The following is a 570-nucleotide window of genomic DNA, read 5'->3' as shown; positions in this document are numbered from 1 at the left end:
TTTCGCCAGAAACTCTCTCTTTCTCCAAGACAACATAATATTTCCTGCGCGTGATATTCTCGAACGGATTCTTTATTGCTCGCCCGTAATTTACGTCCACCGCCATTTTCCATTCGGCACGTTTTATTTGTCGCCCAAAATATTAAATACAGCCTTCCGAAGAAAACGCCCCATCAAATATGAAAATCACTATACAACCGTGGGTGTTTAAATAATACAAAAAGATGGGCTCAACCGGGATTTGAACCCGGGACCTCTCGCACCCAAAGCGAGAATCATACCCCTAGACCATTGAGCCGCCTGATAACACCTGTTCAATTACACAGTGTCAATTTCATACGTCAACGTCACATATTTACCTGACGCAACGCAATTCACACCTGTGACAATGCAATTGCCAAACAATTCGACGCGCAATCGCGTGCGTTCGACCGATATTTATTAATTTGTGCGAAATCGTGAAATAATGGTAGTGGCCGATGTAATAATACTAATGAGTCAATATGTCAGTCACTTTCAAAATATTGAATTAAACGTTCATACGTACATATATGTTTTCACGCATTTTGA

The 570-nt window shown here is 40.9% G+C and overlaps 1 non-coding gene across 1 annotated transcript; it reads right to left on the bottom strand.

Moving 5' to 3' along the window:
• Positions 1-226: 226 nt before the first annotated feature.
• TRNAP-UGG (transfer RNA proline (anticodon UGG)) lies at positions 227-298 on the bottom strand. The gene has a single exon. It is a non-coding gene; the product is annotated as a tRNA-Pro (tRNA).
• Between the last annotated feature and the right edge of the window lie 272 nt (positions 299-570).

This window comes from Arctopsyche grandis, chromosome 11, assembly GCF_051622035.1.
Source record: "Arctopsyche grandis isolate Sample6627 chromosome 11, ASM5162203v2, whole genome shotgun sequence".
Taxonomy (NCBI): Eukaryota; Metazoa; Arthropoda; class Insecta; order Trichoptera; family Hydropsychidae; genus Arctopsyche; species Arctopsyche grandis.
The sequence above is the reverse complement of the archived record's forward strand: the minus strand, read 5'-3'. Positions and strand labels throughout refer to the sequence as shown.